At 36.4% G+C, this 20,672-nt stretch overlaps 1 long non-coding RNA gene across 1 annotated transcript in view; it reads left to right on the plus strand.

Moving 5' to 3' along the window:
• Positions 1 to 20,672, plus strand: part of LOC141584616 (uncharacterized) — a 572,621-nt gene that overhangs the window by 307,599 nt on the left and 244,350 nt on the right. The window lies entirely within an intron of this gene.

Consider the following 20,672-nt stretch of genomic DNA (forward strand, 5'->3'; position numbering starts at 1 on the left):
CACTTAGATTATCTATCATTGCCACCAGATACAAAAGTTGCAACTTTTTTTATTTTCATCAACTTACTATTTTGACATGTAAAGAAGAGTCATTTTGTAAAATTCTAAACTTTTACAAAGGTAAGAAATGAAATAATAACAACATTTGTCTTCTGTCAAAAAATATTGACATGGTATTACTATAGCAAAATTGGTTTGTGTTGTGAAGTATGTCTCAAAGATAAATCAGACTTTATATTTTTTTAAACAATCTAAATTTTTCTTTTGATATTAATGTCTGTAAAAACATCAGGACATATAAGTGCAGGAAGAGATTCTATAAAGTAGACATAAAATTTAGATAAGAACCTGGAAATTCCCTGAACACTCATTTACCACATTTGACATTGACTCAAGTCATTTTCGAAGTATAATGTGACATATTTCATATTTCATTAGTGTCTACATTGCAGAGTTCTTGGGCAAAAGAAAAGCCCTTTGTAAATGGTGAAGAAATGACTGTTTACTGTTTTTGCAAGATTCTACTCAGAGAACTGGGCAAAGAAAGGGTGTACTATGTGAATGAAAAAATAAAAGTTTATATAGCAAATTCATGTAATGGAGAAGAGCCCAGAAGGATTAAAACATTGGCAGCAAATGCTCTTAGCAGTGAAAGTGAACGATGGTCTACTAGTCAACAATATCTGGAGTTGGAAGTCTAGCTCACTTCTTGTTCCTTAACCATGCCCATCAGCCACATGCCAGACTCAAGCACCTAGTGCCATCTGTCTAATCAGACTGGTAAAGCAACGGGACATGGAAATGCAGACAAGGCTGCCTTTCATACTTAAAGTCTTTATTTTGATATTGTTAAGGAGGAAAAAAAAATGAACCACAAGCAAAATGTGATTTAATTTAACTGGCTTTAAGATAGTAAATTGAGAAATAATAATAATTCAACTCATTTGCTTTCAAATTGATAACAAAATTGGAATTCACCTCATACTTATTAGGTAGCTACAATATTCAAGACACATTCCAGGCAGAGTGAAGGAACACGAATGGCTGGTGGAGAGTAAGCAGTCTGCATGGTGTGCTGGCTGCTGCGAGTGGTCTTGTGGATCTGGGACATTGGAAGAACTGCTGTCCTAGGAGGAAAGGCTGGCAGAGCAAGCTGGGTTCAGTGGAAGGGTTTGAGCCGTGGGCTGAGCAGTATGGGCTTTGGGCTACAGATAAGGAGAACCCTCCACAGGTTTCTAGCTAGGGAGATGAGGCCATTAGGGGTATTTAACTTGATGTAACCCTTGTAAGAATAGGTATGCACAAAACTCTTCATTCCATTCACACTCTGTTCAGTTGAAGAAGGGCAAGGTAAAGGGGAAGAAGAGAGAAAGAGGAAATAAGAGTGAACACTGGAGAAGCGGGAAAGGGAAAAAACATATTCTGAGCAAGGAATCAAAACAGGACTAGGACTGAATGGGAAGATTTTTGTTTGTTTGTTTTGTTTTTGAGAAGCAGAGCCTCGATCTGTCATCTTGGCTGGAGTACAGAGCTACAATCCTAGCTCGCTGGAGCCTTGAACTCCTCAGCCTCCTGAGCAGTTGTGATTGCAGGCATGTGCCACTATGCATGGATACTTTTTTGTAAATTTTTTTTTGTAGAGATGGGAGTCTCATTATGTTGCCTAGGCTAGTCTCAAATTTCTGGTCTCAAGCAATTCTCCCACCTCAGCCTCCCAAAGTGCTGGAATTACAGGTACAAGCCATTGCACTCAGCCTAAATAAGAAAGTTAAATAAATGTTTAGTTGAGAACTAGGTGGCGGACATAATTTGCTACTCCTTGGAGCTGAGAGCATCTGAGAACTCGCCCACCATTTCCTAAACTAGCAGTTAAGCTTGTGACCTGTAGATTACAAGGCCCTAAAACTTGGATTTACTTTATTTAATTTTCTCTTTTTAAACTTATTTATTTTTATTTATTTTTGTTTTTATTTATATCTCTTAAACATATTTTAAATTTGAGTGCCTTTAGGAGGCTATGCCATTCTTTAGTTCAACACTTCCTATTTTCTTACATCCATGTTTATATACCAGCCTGGCTTCATTAGGAATTTGAGTTTGTAGTTCCAACTAGGAGATAAAGACTTATTCACTGAAGATAAATACAAGGTATTTGTATTTCCGTATGCCTCAAAATTAAGAATATTAAAGCACAAGATACGTTGTATACTTTCCTCCCCCAGCATTTACAAAGAGAACAGTGGGCTACTTGTGAGAAATGTATCAGATGCTCTCAAAGTGATTGTCATGCTTTATCAGCAGCCATTAAAAGAACATCTGCCACAAATATTTAGCCTCTCCCCTGATGTTTTTACACAGTCCTTTGTACCACTTTGGGTAGAAATCACTTGGTCAAATCTCAATTTTCTCATTTTCTTCTTCTCTTGCTTCAGGAAAACTAATAGATTTATTTTCCTCTTGTGTTTTACTTTTTGAAAAGTTATAGGAGCCAATTAAAAGTTATTGAGTAGTATGTTATAGTATATTATTCTGTTTCTTGCCGTGGTTGGTTATCCACAAAAAATAGCTCGGATATTGGCCAACGAACTTAACTATATTGTCAAGTACATTGATCTGTCACTTGTTTTCATTTAGATCTGTGCCCCCCAAAATATCTACAATTGATTTCTCTTGAGTTTTAAGGGCAGGTAATTCCTCTGCCACTCTCACCAATAAGAATGTTTATCTGTGTGAGATTAAGGTAGAAAAAGACATATGTAATTATGACAGGTCTGCATTTGACTACTGAGTAAAATATTTGAAACATCAAAGGTCTTAAGATGTTATTAAAATGTGCACTTAGGATTGGTGAATTTAATTGTATGTATATAACACTTCAATTAGAAACATTTTAAAAAATGTGAGATCTAAGAACGCTAAATAAACACAGCAGAGAATACATGCATTTATATTTGCCTCCACTTAAAATCCAACCAAAATAAATGTAAGGAAAAAAAAGGTTATAAATTTATAGCAGTAAAGTGACCAGAAGTGGAGAAAACAATTAATTATAGAGAAATACTAATAAAATTTAGAATGACTGAAAGTGAAGAGAAGAACCTAAATCCTACACACCTGCAGAGATGGATACCAATAAGTAGTCAACCACAGGTCTTAAGAAAATGACAATGATAGAAGGTCTCAGAAATTGTTTCGAGTACTCCAAAATGGAGTGACTGAAGTATGGACCTGAAAATGGAGTGATCAAGAATCAGATCAAAGATGGGTCAGCCTGTCTTGAAGATTTGTGAGAATGACAACTCAGACTTGGTTCAAGATTGTTTTTTCCCATTGGTACTAGCAAATCATTCCCAAGTGAATTTCAAAACAGAGATACAAGGGAGTACCCCATTGTCAGGGTCTCTGCATTTCTCCCATACAGGTACATTGGAATTATGGGAAAACAGCTTCATGTGCAAGAAATCCACAAAGCAGAAGATCTCTATTATTGTGTTATCATGCAGAGATTTGTCTAGGATCCTAGGAAGACATGCTTCCCAAGATACTCTTTCGAGTTTAGTAAACAGCTACAACAGACCTAGACATGGCTCACCTCGGGGAGAAAGCCCCCACAGGTGACAGTTGGGCCTTCAGGATCCTAGTTCTACTCCCAGATGGCCCAGTGTCCACCTTTTCTGGGAGACTAGGGGTTGACTCTTTGCATACATTGAACAAATCAGCCTTTGGATTTAGGAACACTGGATACAATGGAAAACAAAGAATAGAGCTAGATTTAAAACAGGGGACTTGAGCAAAAATGTGCATGCAAAATGTAAAGATCTCACCCTCTTTTTCAGAGGACCAGGCCTATAAATTGAGGGCAGAAACTAAAAGATCCTTCTTTGTACAGTGTCAGAGAAAATGTTAACTTACACTAAAATTTATAATTTTACCAATGAAATGGCTGCATCCATATACCAACTCCCTACATGGAAGCTCACTCATTCACAAGTCACTCCTAAGCACACAGAGCATACACTTAGTTTGTAGATGCTTCGTTATTTAATGTAGACATTTAGTCTAAGATCATCAGTCATTTAGGAGGGACTCTAGGATCAAAGGTAGAGCTGAAAGTCAATAAATGCTAAGAGAAACCTTAGCAAAAACAGAGACAATGTAGAGAAGAAAAAAATATATATGGCTCTATTTATGGATATAGATCATATATCCATATCCTAGATCAGGCGTCCCCAAACTACGGCCCGTGGGCCACATGCGGCCCCCTGAGGCCATTTATCCGGCCCCCCGCCGCGCTTCAGGAAGGGGCACCTCTTTCATTGGTGGTCAGTGAGAGGAGCACAGTATGTGGCGGTCCTCCAAAGGTCTGAGGGACAGTGAACTGGCCCCCTGTGTAAAGTCTGGGGACGCCGGTCCTAGATCATATATTCACATCCATAAATATAACCATATATATTTTTTTGATCCAATATATTAGGTTCGATCATAAACATAGCCATAAATATATAAATATTTATATGTAATATAAATATGATCCAATATATTAGGTTGGGTCTTATGAAACTACCATTTTTGTAGATCAAATGATGAAATTGCAGTAATTTCACAAGGTCATTAATACCTAATATACTGCTAATAGAGTTCCAAAAGAAAGAAAAAAGAAAAAGAGCACAGTTTTTTCGGGGGAGTTTGAGGGTGGGGAGTGGGCAGAGCAATTACCAAAGAAATAATACCAGATAATTTTATAGACAGAAAGAATATAATTCTGTTGAATAAGGGGATGCTCAGAAAGATGAGTCGAGCAATGTAAATCATTGCAAAATTTTAGGACATGAAGAATAAGGAATAGATGCCAAAAATACTCCAGATGGAAAAAAATTGGTCACACACAAAATAAAGAATGTGAAGTGGCGTTGATCATCTCACTAATACTGGAAACTAGGAAATAATAGACGATACTCTTGCAATGTTGGGCAAAAAAGTAATTTTTAATCAGCACTTTTCCCTCAGTCAAACTGGATGAAAGAATTTTCATATATGTACTATATACATATGTGTATGCATATATACATACAAGCATACACACACACGCACACAGACATATTTCTTTTTGCCGTCTTCCCCATATACTATCTCAAGAATACGCTGGGAGATATGTCTCATTAAAGTATAACCAAATAGAAAGACGTAAAATATAGAGTCCTCAAGCAGGAGGGAAATGAAGGAAATTCCCTGAACAAGAGCAACGGGAATGCAGCTATGCAGCTGCCCAGGAGAGCAGGTGTTCACTGTGGACAGGGGAGTCAAAGCTCCAAGAAGGGTACACTCATTAATGAAATAGAAATAACAGATTATCCTGAACATTCTACCATTTGCAACATGATATTGAGTGGCCGATGGATGGTCAAAAGTAATTATAGGTCAAAATAAGAATAAAAACATGGAGAATAGTGAGGCAACTTATTTTAAAAAGTTATATGAGAAAGTAAAATGAATATTTCCCACTATTCAACTCAGCAATAAACAATACTGCTTTGTGAAAATAATGCAAATACTGAATATTCATATAACTCCAAAATGTGAAATATAATTGAACTTTGTTAAGGAGGAAAAACAATGGACAAGGATAACTGTGCAAGAGAGTTAAAGCCTTAGCTACCAAGTAAGAAGTCAAAATATAATATCAAACCTATGCTCATAGCAGCTTACTTTTTTTTGTTGTTTGTTTGTTTTTTTTGTTTGTTTGTTTTTGTTCTATTTTGTTTTGTTTTTGAGATAGGGTCTTACTCCGTTACTCATGCTGAAGTGCAGTGGCCTGACCATAGTTCATTACAGCCTCAAAATCCTGGGCTCAAGTGACCCTCCCACTTCAGTCTCTTGAACAGCTACCACACGTGCATGTCCCCATGCCCAGCTATTTTTTTTAAAATTTTTTAAATTTTTTTTTTTTTATAGAGACAGGATCTCACTTTCTTACCCAGGCTCATCTCAAACTCTTGGCCTCAAACCATCTTCCTGTCTTAGCTTCCCAAAGTGTCAGGATTGCAGGTGTGAGCCACTGCACATGGCCTTAGCTTACTTTTAAATAGTTAAGTGACCATCAACAAATAGTTGAATGGATAAATTAAATTGTGATATAGCCTTATAATAGAATAATAGTCACAAAAATAAATTGTTGATTTATGCTCAGCATGCATGGATATCAAAATGATTATATTGAATGAAAAAAAGATTAAACAAACTTACATACAATATGATTCAATTTATACAAATCTCTAGGAAGAATAAACTAATGTTTAGTGATAGAAAGCAGACCAATGGTTACATGGGTCTGGGAATAAGGGAGGTAAGGAAGAAAGACTGGCTTTCAAAGAGGTGTGAAAAAGCCTTTGGGGATAATGGGAATGTTCATTATTTTGATGGAGGTGATTATTTTATGGGTGTGTGTATGTATATATACGTCAAAATGTATAAAATTATAAACTTTAAATATGTGTGGCTTATCATATATTAATTAAACCTTAATAAAGCTGCAAAAATAGTCCAGGTGTGGTGGCTTATGCCTATAATACCAGCCCTGTGGGAAGCCGAGGCAGGTGGATCACTCGAAGCCAGGAGTTTGAGACCAGCCTGGCAAACATGGCAAAACCCCATTTATACTAAAAATACAAAAAAAAAAAAAAATTAGCCAGGCGTGGTAACTCATGCCTCTAATCCCAGTTACTCTAGAGGCTGAGGCATGAGAAGTACTTGAACCCAGAGGCGGAGGTTGCAGTGAGCCGAGGTTGTGCTTCTGCACTCTGTCTTGTGCAACGGGGGGGGGGGGGGGGGGGGGAGAGAGAGAGAGAGAGAGATTCTGTCTCAAATAAATAAATAAAACTGCAAAAATAGAGTCTAAAATTAACAAAATAGGGAATTCCAGTTTAACAGTTATATTTTAGCAGAAACATATAAATAGCAGAAAACACACCTGGGGGGAAGATGGCAGTCTTTGGGGAGCAGGACTGGGGAAAAAGAAAATACTTCTCACTCTTAATGTAAGCCTAAGAATACAATTCCTTTCGAATATTAAGTTATGCATTCCTTTCATAAAATTTAATACATTTTTAGGTCTTTTTAATAAGCACATGCACACAGATACTATATACACTGATATGTACTCATGGTTTCCCCAAAGTAGACAAGAATGTATATTTCAAAGGTTAACTTTTGTTTCTGGCCCTTGTAGCTCAATAAGAAATTAGTAATTAAAAGTAAAGATAAAAACTGCAAATACTTTTGCACCAACCTAATCAAAAATGAATGAGAAGAGCTCACTTTAAGTCAACTGAAAGTAGAGGTTCATGAGGAAAAAATGTTTACTTGCCTTGTAAGATTTTTTTTGTCACTCAATTGCAAATTCAAGATTGCTGTAACTGGTAGGTTTTAAGGGAGAGTGGTTGGTAGAATTGGGCAAGTACAGCTTACACAACTTACAGGTATATTTTTACAATCTTGACCAGCTTTCCAAAAGCTTTTGTGTTTTATTTTTCCAATGGCCAGTCACTGGAGATTAGGGTCTTCCTATAGTGAAAGAGGGTCCCCTTGAATACATCAGATGATTTGGCTCCTCATATTTCACTGGTTTTGAATATCAATGTGTCCTGAGTAGATCCACATAATCACATTACATGTGTTAGATCAAACTAGAGATTTCAGAAGGGAAAATCTTGTTTTCATAACGAATATTCACTTAAAATGAAGAAATATATGAATAAACATACTATGATCAGTATCTGATCTATAACACAGTAGCTGACAAATGTAAATAAGGGCAGCTAAGCACAGCAAATGTGGATTCAGGTGATATTCCCATCATACTGTTCATTCAACTTTGTGCCACAAGTTTTCTTGGCTTCTTATGACTATTAATTGAAACATGTATAAGGAAGTTCTTTGTAAACAATACATGTAGCAATTAATTAATTATACTTTGTGCCATGGAATATAGCAATAAATGTTCAGAATAATATACTTTATAGTAACTTTAAATAAAAATTGATCATAATCTTGCTGATTGTAGCATTGCTTCTGAATCTGATTTTGATAATAAAATTTATCAGCAACTTATTAAAAATGTAAATAACTTGTTAAGTATTTCTGTCAAATGAGCTTTCTTCATGTGAAAGACCTAGAAAGAGTATTTAAAATAAAATAGAGAATCAACTACTTGGACACGACAACTCTATTGCCATGTGGAAACAGACTCTGCTCCTTTCAAAGTCATGAGTAGGAAACCGTGCCCATCCCTCCAATTAGTACAAACCTATACAACTTCATATTTCATTATCCATAACCATTTTTCAGAATACACTGGTACTTTGCTTTGGATTAAATGGACTTACATTGGTCTTTAGAAAAAGAAATTAGGACAAAAAATGAGAACTATGAACATAGAGATGTCTACCAGAAAGCTGATGAAGGCTACGGGTGGACTCTAACCTGGCGAAATGAATCAACTTCACATTCTCTATCAGATCCCTTTTAAAAACCTTCACTTTCACCTGTTTACCCAGCCATCACACACAGATGCAGCTATGCCCAGATAGATGGAAATAAAGCACTTTATAAGATCTTTATTACTAAACTTAACTCTCATTCATTCTCAACAGAATTTGTTGCATATACACAGGAACAGTTTCCAGAATACAAATATACTTGATTATTACTGGTATAAAAGTTAATGATGAGAGTTAGGAAGGGAAAACACAAAACTTCATATACTGGAATATACCTGAATGTTCACTGGCTTGCTTTGTGTTTTTTTGTTTTTGTTTTTATGTTTTGTTTGGTTTTTCGGTTTGAGGAGGCAGGAAGGCATTTGAGTTCTAGCAAAAGAAATCAAAGACTTAGAGATGAACTTGTGAAAATATGACCTTTTCAGATGACTGGCTAAGGACATCAATTATAATATGTTGGTCTATATTAGCATAGAAAGAAAACAGAAGTTCCAAGTCCTTAATAGCTTAGCAGAAAATAAATAGTCATGCACTACGTTTTAACATTTATAAACAAAAAACCAGAAGAATTAAAAAATTTGTTATTCATTAAATTCAAGGTATAGTTATTTTATGATTAGATTGCATGTAGCCAACAATTATTCAGCAAGAAGACTGTCCTTTGCTTTTTATGTATTTGAAACAGAAAAATCTTTTTATCTTACTCGTTTTTAGTAATAACGGCTACTGATATCTCTAAAACCACTGAGGCACCGGACATTTTACAATTTGAGTCAATGAAATTACAGAGAGAACAAGTGACCTACAGTATATTCAAAACAGTGTAATAAGACCCCAATTCCCAGACGAAGTCTTCCAAACAAGAAAAATCATAGGTACCATGGCAGGAACATGATGTGTGAGAGACATTGATCATGCTATGAGATGAAAAACATAGACTTTGAGGTCAGAAGTACTTAGCTTAAGTAGAAGCCCTGTTACTTGTTTGAAAAGAGTGCAGCCTGGGGCAAATCTCTTGAGCTTTTGTAGCTGAAACATCCACTTCTATGCCTGTCCTTCACCTTCCCAGTGTTATTATGCAGAGCTCAAATAACATAAAACTGCATCACACTTTGTAAGGTGTTATGCAAACAAAACGCATTATTTTTCGTTCTTGGATAAGACTAAAAAAAGGCTTAATTATAGAATCAACCTAAAAACTTTTTAACCTAAAGTGTAATAAGATCCTATAATTAGATCCTGTATTCATTACTGTAGAAAAGCAAAATTTCTTAACTGCCATTTAATTTTTTATAACAATATTCTGAATAAAACCTAATCTGATCAGTTTCTTTGAATGATTGTGAGGAAATTTAGTGTTGTTATAGGTAAAATAATTTTAAAATTTTATTTTCATGCTTTTGGTCTGGGTGTGACAGATTTTAATGGCAGTAAGATAAACTTTCAATGAACAGAGAAAAACAGATCAAATAGGAAATATTATGTCACATAAAAATAACAGTATTTCTTCTTATTTTACACACAATCAGTATTTCCACATGGATTTTCAGAATTTCATCATAAATACTGATGAAGAGACCAATCTCACTTCCTTTATTGATTACAGGGAATTACAAGATGAGAAATGTTAAAATATCCAAAAATTCTAGTTTAGAATTTCATTATTATCTTTTTTTCTTGATGACTTCAGTTTAAAATAATTACAATAATTACAAATATCCATCTAGAATACTAGAACTAATAAAGCAATTTCAATTCCATGAACTCATTTAACACTATTCTTATAACAGTCATTTTGTGTTGCTTATAACATAATACCTGAAACTGGGCAATTAATCAAGAAAAGAATTATATTTCTTACATTCTGGAGGCTGGGAAATCCAAGGGCGTGGATTGGTATCTGGTGAGGGCCTTCTTTCTGGTTCAGTCTCTCTGTAGAGTCCCAAGGTAGCAAGAGCATCACATGGTGAGAGGGCCGAGCGTGCTTGCATGCTTGCTAAAGTCTTCCTTTTCTTATAAATCCATCAGTTCCATTTCCAGGATAACCTATTAATTCACTAACCCACTAATCCATTCATGAGACAGAGCCGTCATTATCCAATCAACTATTAGAGGCTCCACCTTTTTATAATGTCACATTAGAGATGAGTTTTCAACCCTTGTAATTTAGGGTGCACTTTCAAACCATAGCAAAATACTTACACAATCAAGTATGGCAAGTTTTATCATAGTGAGGACTGTAGTTGCCTGTAGCACAGCATTTAAGGAAGAAGCAGTAATGATGTCCAAACCTTTGGACAGAAAGGCCTGGGCCCCTGTCATTGCATAATACTGGTCAGCTGTATACTAATACTCAAACTGCATGTTCACATCAAACCCAATTGTGACACAATGTAAAGAACAACATTGCAAAAACCTGAAATCTCATGTCTATATGTAGATTAATAAATCACTTGGACACATTGGCTCAGATCATTTTATAGTCCCTTACAAACAGACAGTGTTGTGCCCTGCCTTACATCACAAGTGTCTCCAGCTTAGGAAGTACGTGTTTTCTGCAGAACATGCAAGGCTACGCGCAAAGTAAAAAGGTTAATTTTCATTGGCTATATTATCATAAGTCAGTAAACATGGGCTTCAGGCTCCTTATTAGAAAGATGGCTTAATAATACTATCTTATAAGTTACTTAAGTAATACCCTTACTATCTTATAAGTTCATATGTGAAGGTAATGATGTTCCACAAATATTAGGTGGTCTTAATACACTTTTGGCTAGACCCCATCCTCCTGACTCTAAGCTGGCCTTTTAATTTAGACAATGCTGTCCGGCTTAATATCATTTCGAAGAACTCAGAGGCTGCTTCATCCTGATATTTCATGAGATGAGCTACAAGCCCCAACCAACACATTTTCTTTCCAACAGTCATGTAATTGCTGCATCATTTCCCTCCATGGATCTGAGTTTAAGGTCAAAGGCATATAATCACAGAAGTAAACAATCTTCATCTCTCCTATCCCCTCACTGTGAGAGTAAGAAGTCTTTAAATAAAGCTGTCCTTAGATTCGCAGAAAACAAAACAAAACAAAACAAAACAAAACAAAGAAACAGTATATTCTCTCTTCTGGGTTTTCGAGAAAACCAATGATACTAGCACACCTACAGACATAAGCCAATCATTATTACATGTATTCATAATATTTGAGTAGATAGTTATTATTAGTTGGTTTACTCCTGAAGATGCACCACTGTAACTGCCACCAATGTTCTAGATGGTTTCCAGATTTCTTTCTGGTCTGAAATCCAGGGTTCTATGTTGGGTCCTGGGAATGCCAGCAGGAGTTGGCAAAGTGATGAGACAGTTGGGTTAGTACAACCAAATTAAAAGACAGTGATGGATTTCCCTTAAGCTTTCAAGTCATAGTGTTTAGTCGAAGGCAAGGCTGCATGAGGATGGTTGAATCTGTCCTGGCTAAAATGCTTCAATGAACCCTCAGCAATTTAGGTGTGCCAGACACCCTGGCATCACTCAGCTGCATCATGAACATGTATGCACATACACACATGCACACACAGATGAAAAATAAGTACCCTCAGTAACAGAGTTTAGCAATTACCGAATATATTTAATCATGTAGAATATCGCATTGGGTTCTTATACCTATCAAAGTTATGATTGTTAGACTCGCTATACTCTATAACTAAAAAATATGTGATCTATTGTTTTCATTGAACAATAATTCTGTAATGTCTCCAGGGTTTTTTGTCTGCACATGTGGCCTCACAGCATGTTATATGTTTATAGTAATAATAAAGTTTTATAAATTTTCTAACTACTTTGTTAATGCTTTGAAAGCTAACTCAGACTTTGAATTAGATATTTAAAATTTTAAATGTCAGCACAAGCATTACTTTCTTCAAATGAACAAAAAAGATGACCAGAAAGAATAAGCAATTTTTTTCTTTTTTATTTAAGGAACTAAAGACTATGTAAACAAATATATCTAGATAGCATAGTCTTCTAATAGTTGTAATAGTCACAAGCATTATTCTCTGTCATCACTGCTTTGCTATTATCAATTGAATACTTACATCAGAAATGGATCAAGTCAAACTCTAGATATACTTCCTCTTGACATCTTGGGAGGAACAAATATAACATTGGAAGAAACCCATTCCAAACTGCCTATGAGATAAAAAACATTTTTCAGTGAAATTGATGCAAAGACATTGGGAAGCTTCAGAAAAAAACTGTTTCATGCATTATAGAAGATATGTATTTTCTTCTATTACCTTTTGTTGATACCATTTTCATCAATAAAGGTCTTTGGCTGCAAAAGATAGAAAGAAAATCCTTTTTATATCATAGTGAGAACAACCTTGATATAGTTCCTCTGGCTTTGAATTATAATGTATGTCATCAGTAATGTAAGTTGTTATAATTTACTTCTGACATTAAGATGTTGCTTTCGGGCATATTGTTGCAAATGTATCCTATTCACTTTCTTACCTTCTAAATGCCCTTCATGTTTCAGTAAAACAATCCAATCAAAACTAAAGACCAAAAACACTGTAAAACAAATCAAGCATACAAACGGTTTCTAAGCATTCCCGTTACATTTTAGTCTTTTAGCCAGAGGCTCTAAAATTTCTTAAGCTGTATATAGTAGTTTAAGTTGGCAAACAGGGCACAGAAAATGTCATCATGACGGTTCTGAAGGACTGCAAGGAAATACCTGGGGGATAGTAGAATTATTTGGATCATGAGAAGCCACCCCAGGTATAGCTCTCAAAGATCATATTCAAGGTGAATTAACCACATGCCCTCTTGGTGCAGGGCCCTTGTGACCGTAACCTCACACTGGAGCCCACTCTATCCCCCCTAGTGAGACGTTCCCAGTAAGATAGAGAGAGATCCCTTCTGAAGGGGTTGATGTGTTTGTGGTTGATGGCAAAATAATTCAAAGCTGTTAAGAGACTTCAACCTACAGAGTCTCTGGAATACAGACTAAAAAAACAATTACTGTTATTATTATTTTTTTTTTGAGATGGGGTCTCACTGTGTCAGCCAGACTGGAGTACAGTGATGCAATTATGGTTCACTATAGCCTCGACCTCCTGGGCTTAAGTGATCCTTCCACCTCAGCCTCCTGAGTAGCTGGGATTACAGGCACGTGACCAATCACCTGGCTAGGATTTTTATTATTGTTGCCAATGGTGATAAACTAAATTTCTGAAGCAGAACATTAATTCAGTGTAGGAAATGATTGCCAGATGTTCATTGTAAAAATGTCAGGCCACCAACAGGAAAAGAGGTGACAAAATTTATTTCTGTATTGATGCCTTCCTTCTAGAGTCCAAGGGGGATTTTAATATTATCAAGTGAGATAATTTTATATTATTTTTAAATACTCTACTTTTAGACAAATAATTTAGAGAAAGTATGTGTGTATAAACATATGTATGTGTGTATAATTTTCCACTTACAAAATGACCTCAGAGTTTGAGTCCTTGTAAGTAACATCTTTCCTAATTTTAATTTTTCTGCATAGTACATAAACCTCATGAGACCCATTCACTATCACTATCTATTAAATATCTGCTTAGCATGAAACAGTAATGTACTAGGTACTGACAATACACCAGTGGATAAAATAGGCATAGTCTCTGGCCTCATGGAGCAAACATTCTACTTGGGGCAGGCAAATAACATAGAAGTAAACAGATAAAGAAGATACTTTCTGATAAACACTATGAAGAAAATAAAGAGGCTAATGTAATTCAGAGTGACTAAGTGAATGTTGTTACTTTACACTATCAGAAAGACTTTTTCTATAGAAGCTACACGTGAATTGAAATTCAAATAGCCAACTAAATCTGTTCGGTGCAAGGACCAAGTATTTCAGAGGATATACAAAGGTATAGGGAAGGAACAACTTTGCCTCATTTGAGAAATAGGAAAATGCATAGGCTATGGTGGCTGTTGCCCAGGGAGCAAAAGGAAGTCGATATAAGAGGCAGATTGGGGCTGAAAATATAGAGGCTGTGGAAATTGTGGATTTGGTTTTGAATTCAATAGGACATTGTTGAAGATTATAAGAAAGTTAAACATCATCTTAGGTAAGTTTTTAAAAGATCATTCTAGTTAGTTTTAGATGATGGCATAGGGAGGCAAAAGTGGAAGGAGGGAGAGAGGGAAACCACTGGATTAAAGAGAGATGAAGTAGTGTGGGCTGGAAAGCTAGCAGTGAAAATGCAGAGAAGCGTGTGGATTTGGGCATGTATCAGATGCAGAACCCCCAGAAATTGCTGATGGTTTGTGCTAGACACAATTCTACAGTGGGCTCTAAGATTCCTGCCCCTGAGGGGGTATGCATGCCTTGTATAATCTCCTACCCTTGAGTGTGAACAGGACCTGTGACTATGATGGGATACTCATTCTTATGACTAAAGTATATTTATTGTATAAGACTTCCTCATAACACACTGAAAAGAAATTTTTCCGCTGGCCATGTTGTAGCAGGGCCATGTGCCCAGGACCTGAGTGTGGATGGCCTCTAGGTACTGAGAGTAACCCCAGCTGGCAGGGACCTTAGCCCTACAGCCACAAAGATCCAAATTCTACCAACAATCTGAAGGAGATTGGAGGAGGGCCCCAAGCCTCAGTTGAGATTGCAGCCCAGTGGGCACTTTGATGGCAGCCTGTGACACCCTGAGCGCCAACCAGTGCCCTGACTCTTGATCTGTGGAAACCGAGAGATAATAAATTTGCATTGTTTTGAATTGCTAATTTTACAGTAATTTGTTGTGTGGCAATTGAAAACGAGTACATGGTTTGTAACAGAGAAGATCAAAGATAGGATTAAAAACAGGAAGTTTAAAATTCCTGGCTTGGCTTCTAAATACCATCCTCCACTAAAAGGAAGAGTGTTTCTTGAAAAAATAGCCAATTCTGGGGCTAAATTAGGGAGTTAACAAAAAGATCCATAAACATCTTTTTGTGTTACAAAGGAAGGAAGTATTCAAAAAATGAGGGGATATATCCAAAAAGACATTGGACCAGATTTGAGCGGACTTCTGCTGGCCAACTCAAAGACCACCTGAGCACCAAAATCAATAATGAGTAGTGGTTTATGACCCATTAAACATCAATTCATGAGTATATTTCATATAAATGAATGAAGAGACAAGTAAATTAAGAAAAAGTGATGGTTCTTTCTTCCAAAAGAATACCAATATATTTTGAAGGGGTTATGAATGTGGAAAACTCACCATTTGAGAACCATCATCATCATAATTGGTTCAGATGGGAGGTATGAATGGATGCTAAGACTTCGGGGAGGAGACTTGATAGAAAGCAGTAGATCAGTCATGGTCCAAACAGGAAAACAGAATCACTAAAAGATTACATATAGAAAATATTTGTATATAAAAACATAGACATATATATGATTTTTGACAGACACTTAGCCTTCTGCAATTGTGCAAGTCAGTTAAACAGCTTAAGCAAGCTGTTGTCTCTGGGATGCTGAAGCTTTAAAGTCCAAAGTATAGGCAGTAGGCAAAGGGAAATAGACATAAATTGAGTGGCAAACAGAACAAGCTGAAATCCACAAGCATAAGCTGCAGATCAGAAGATGAACTGAAACCTGTGTCAGTTCTTGTTGCTTCTGCCTTTGATAGTATGGACATCCTGCAGAAGTCAGGACCGTCCTACCTGGCTCAGAGGTCAGAGAGGCTGAAAAGGAAATCAGGAGAAGGTGAGCAGTTGCACTGTGGCTCCTGCACACCAAGGAGCTAAGCCAGTGGGTGAGTGACAACATGAGAGTTACAGAATGACTGCTGCTTTACTTCCACCCTCTTAATTGCCAACAAGAAGGTCTTAGTAGTCCAAGCTAACTTGAAACATTCTGGGAAGCATAGTTCAGCCTAGCCACATTAACACATGACTAAGCCACCATATGCCACCATTGGTTTAGATGTGGTGTATCTTCCCACAAAATACTTATCATATACAAAGGAGAAAATGGTGACTTTAAGGTGAAAAACCTGGCAGACACCAATCTGATGTTTACATCACCTCTTGTGGGAAGGATCACCCAATGGGTATTCTGATGCCCCGAGAAGGTTATAGCATCAGTTCTGTGATACTCCTGACAAGAATACATCATTTTTCTGGTCCTGAGGAAACCTCAGGATGCCGCCTGTGAGACAGATAGCATGGGGAGAAATGCCAGATATAGGTGAAGGGGAGGAAGGCAGCAAATCATACTGTCATGTGTGTACCTATGCAACAATCTTGCATGTTCTTCACATGTACCCCCAAACCTAAAATGCAATAAAAATAAATAAATAAATACGAAAAAAAAAAGAGAGAGAGAGAGAAAGATTTCTACTCTTTAAAACCATCAAGGACATAAAAGGCAGGAAAAAGCTGCAGAACTTTTCCAGACTGAAGGAGGCTAAAGCAACATCAGAACCAAATACAAAGCTTGGTTTTCAATGGCATCTTTGACCAGAAAGGGAGATCAAGATCATTGAAAAATGTGACTGAATTTCAGGTTTGGGTTATTTGATGCATCAGTGTAGATTTCCTGTTTGGAATGATTACATGGAAGTCACATTGGAAACTGTCCTTGTTTTTGGAAAATAAACACTGTAGATTTAAGGAGGAAAGGGTCATGTTCCCATAGTTATTCAGAAAAATAAGAATGATAATCATGTGTTGTATGTATTTACAAGGAACGAGACATGGAGAAAATGTGGTGAAATATAAACAATTGGGGAAGCTAGGTGAAGGAGATCCAGGAGTTCTATGTATTGTTCTTGCAAATGTTCTTTTTTTATTTTATTTTTTAATTACACTTCAAGTTCTGGGGTACATGTGCAGAACGTGCAGGTTTGTTACATAGGTATACATGTACCAAGGTGGTTTGCTGCACCCACCAACCCATCACCTACATTAGGTATTTTTCCTAATGCTATCTCTCCCCTAGCCCCTCACCCGCTGACAAGTCCCAGTGTGTGATGTTCCCCTCCCTGTGTCTATGTGTTCTCATTGTTAAACTCCCACTTATAAGTGAGAACATGTGGTGTTTGGTTTCTGTTCTTGTGTTAGTTTACTGAGAATGATGGTTTCCAATTCATCCAGGTTCCTGCAAAGGACATGAACAATGTTCTTTTAGTTTAAGTTTACTTCAAAATAAATTAAAAAGAGAATAGTAGATTGTAAATTAATAAGAACAGGCAAAGAAGAAGACAGTATTGACAAGAACTTTTCCAATTCTTCTGTGATTTGGAGGCTGAGAAGTGGAGCAGGACTACTAGAGAAATTTGGTGTCAAGAAAGGATTTTTCAAAGATGGTTGATAGAACTTGTTTGTACGTTGATGAGAATGATACAAGTGCATAATGTCAGGAGCAAAGTCCTGGCAAATCACCATAATGTCCACATGACAAGTAGATGGATGGTCTTTGAGACAAGCTGAAACATTTGATCTTTAAAACAGAAAGGAAGCATTTTCTTGCTTTTATGGATACAGAGTTTATTCTTTTTTCGTTTTGTTTTTTGAGACGGAGTCTCACACTGTCACCAGGCTGGAGTGCAGTGGTGCAATCTTGGCTCATTGCAACCTCTGACTCCTTGGTTCAAGAGATTCTCTTGCCTCAGTATCCCGAATATCTGGGATTGCAGGCACGTGCCACCACACCCAGCTAATTTCTGTATTTTTAGTAGAGATGGGGTTTCACCATGTTGGTCAGAATGGTCTCCATCTCCTGACCTTATGATCTGCCTGCCTTGGCCTCCCAAAGTGCTGGGATTACAGGCGTGAGCTGCCATGCCCAGCCAAAATTTATTTTTTTTTTAACTACATTTGAAAAACTTAAAAGCAGAAATGTTGGCAGCAATGATAATTAGGAATTAATTTTTAAAAGGCTAAATCAAAAATGAATTATAATTAACTTTTAAAATCAAACATATATGTGTCCATGTTTAAGACTTATTTTATTACAAAGAAAGCTAAAACAAAAGTAAAGCTAAACATGTGCAGATCAGTTCCAGCCACCTGGTACACCAACTCCTGGAGAATTTCTTGCAGGGCTTAAGTAGGAATCAAGGCAAAGACTACAACTGGGATCTTAAAACTCACCCTATGGATTCTTTGGAAATGAAATAGTTGTGGGTTGTATCAACAAAAATGACTTGCATATGAAGTTCACATGCAAAAAAGGCCTAGCAGGGAGGTGAACCTGTCCCAGTTCTGGGGAAATTTGCAATGCAACTTGGTCAAGTTACCCAAAGACTTGCTGACTTATGCTGTTGACTCCACTCTCAATTTTTCAGAAAGTTGAAAACCAATTTTCATTTAGAGCAGAAAAATGCTTTGGTTTGATTGGGAGTGTGCGTGACTAGTAGAAAAGATCAATCGGAAAATTACACTTCAGTGTCTCACATACCAATTTCTTGAGGCTTTATTGAAATTTGTTGTTGAATCATCTTTTTCACAATTACATCACAAATTTGGCATTTTTAAAACTTGGCACATAGACATTAGTTACTAGTTTTATGTATTCATCAAAGTCCACAAAATTATCCTTCCAAAGAATTAATAAATTTTTCAACATTCCTTCCTTACTTTTACTCATAATCTTTTCTGTATTCCTGATTTTTCTTAAATATGTTAAATAACTATCTGCTTTACAAATTCTGTTTCCAGACTCTTGGCTAACAAAATAAATTGCTTCTATCTATTTGACATATGTACACAATGCTGTGTCCACTAGTATTGTGAATTATACAGTGATGATACAAATGGGCCCTGGCTTAAATCCCAGTTCTACCACTTGATCCATTCTTGACCTTGGAAAATGTACTTATCTTCTCTAGCTTGAATTTTCTCTAATGTAAAATACAGGGGAGGTTGCATCTTGTGATGTATTTAATGAGTGTGTTCCTTCTATAATACGACTTTCCCTGGGGTTCCACTAAGTATTTTAATTCTTCCTCTGGGATTTTACCAAGTAATTAGTTTAAATTACATGTATTAAGGTTATTGAGGCTAAATACTGAGACAGAAAAAAGTAAACTCTAGAAATGCAGGGACTCTGGAATTATTCAGTCATCTCACATTTGTCTCTAGGGTTTTTTCTGGTTATCATAATAATATTTAGTAGATAGTTAAGGAGTTACCTTAGGACCTAATTCCCAAGAAGGTTGTCTAGCCCTGTGGTACATTCGTCATTGGGATGTTTTGCAGGTTAATGAGAGCATAAACCTGCAGTACCTAAAGGTTTCAGACACAAGAATTTTCTCAGTCAGTATTGAGTTATTATTATTGTTGTTGATTATTCTCAATTATTCCTTTTACTAAACAGCATGCTATTCTCCAGAACCCAGCCAAATAATATACTTCACTTGGGCAGCAGAATTTAAAAACTGAAAAAAATGTAAAATTATTTGAATAACCTTTGCAAACATACAAGGACTCCAAGTTAGGAAATGTCACTGGGGCAACACCAAAACTAACTACCTTTCTAACCTTCTCTAGCACTCTATTTAGTAGAGTTGCTCTGCTGTGTTCCTACACTGCTTTCAACCAGCCTTTCAAATGGCCTCTCATTACCTTGGCTCAATTGTTGATAAGTGCATCACATTGCTTACATCAGAGCAGAAAATGTCACTCAATTCATTTTATTTCCTATTTTCCACCCAAGTTCACTCTTTCGTTAACAAAGATGCATTTGTGTTTTGTGTTCTTATCATTTTCTTTCTCCAAAGAGGTTTGAAATCTCTATTTTTGTTGTTCCCATCTAATGTTAAATTACAGAGTTCCATTTTTGCTTTGCTAAGGCTTTTGAATTTAAGTACTTTAACTTTTTGCTTATTAATTTTACTATTGCTTCTATGCATTTCTAGAGTGGTCCTAAAAAAGTCTGTATTTTGTGAAAGCCTGTGTTTACACCCAGAGTTAAAGAAATACCATCACTATATCTAACACAGACAAAGGTATTTGTCAGTAGTAGAAACCACCACATGAATTTACATTATTATGACTTCTCTATCAGTCACTAGAGGATCTCCAGAGTTTTTAACCACACAGAAATCATTGCACTTTTTGAAAAGCAGCCTAATATGATTGTCAATGGCTAGCAGTGAAAACCCTATTGAGGGCCATGCT

Source organism: Saimiri boliviensis, chromosome 5 (genome assembly GCF_048565385.1).
Source record: "Saimiri boliviensis isolate mSaiBol1 chromosome 5, mSaiBol1.pri, whole genome shotgun sequence".
Lineage (NCBI taxonomy): Eukaryota > Metazoa > Chordata > Mammalia > Primates > Cebidae > Saimiri > Saimiri boliviensis.